This window comes from Penaeus monodon, chromosome 22 (assembly GCF_015228065.2).
Source record: "Penaeus monodon isolate SGIC_2016 chromosome 22, NSTDA_Pmon_1, whole genome shotgun sequence".
In the NCBI taxonomy this organism is placed as follows: domain Eukaryota; kingdom Metazoa; phylum Arthropoda; class Malacostraca; order Decapoda; family Penaeidae; genus Penaeus; species Penaeus monodon.
In genome coordinates this window covers 9,775,109-9,775,335 of record NC_051407.1, presented here as the reverse complement: position 1 = coordinate 9,775,335, position 227 = coordinate 9,775,109, and the positions used below count along the sequence as shown (strand labels likewise).

Below are 227 nucleotides of genomic sequence, written 5' to 3'. Positions count from 1 at the left end.
GGTTTTATAGGCCAGTGTAGGCCGTTTCACCTAAGATAAAAGTTGAAAAAATGCCAGTGTTTGACCTCTTACGATTGTAGATTGTTCTGGTGCGAATTAAGATAGGGATTTATAGCAACATTTAAAGAGCGATTTAGTTTTCAATGTCCTTGAGTCAGAGAGAAGAAACTAGCTCGTATGTTCCTCTTAAGAGAAAATAAGAGTTTGGTAAATCTCAGATACATACA

The 227-nt window shown here is 36.1% G+C and overlaps 1 protein-coding gene across 1 annotated transcript in view; it reads left to right on the top strand.

Annotated features, from left to right (window-relative positions):
- Positions 1-227, top strand: part of LOC119586926 (phosphatidylinositol 3-kinase regulatory subunit alpha-like) — a gene marked incomplete in the record, with an annotated part of 97,204 nt that overhangs the window by 66,895 nt on the left and 30,082 nt on the right.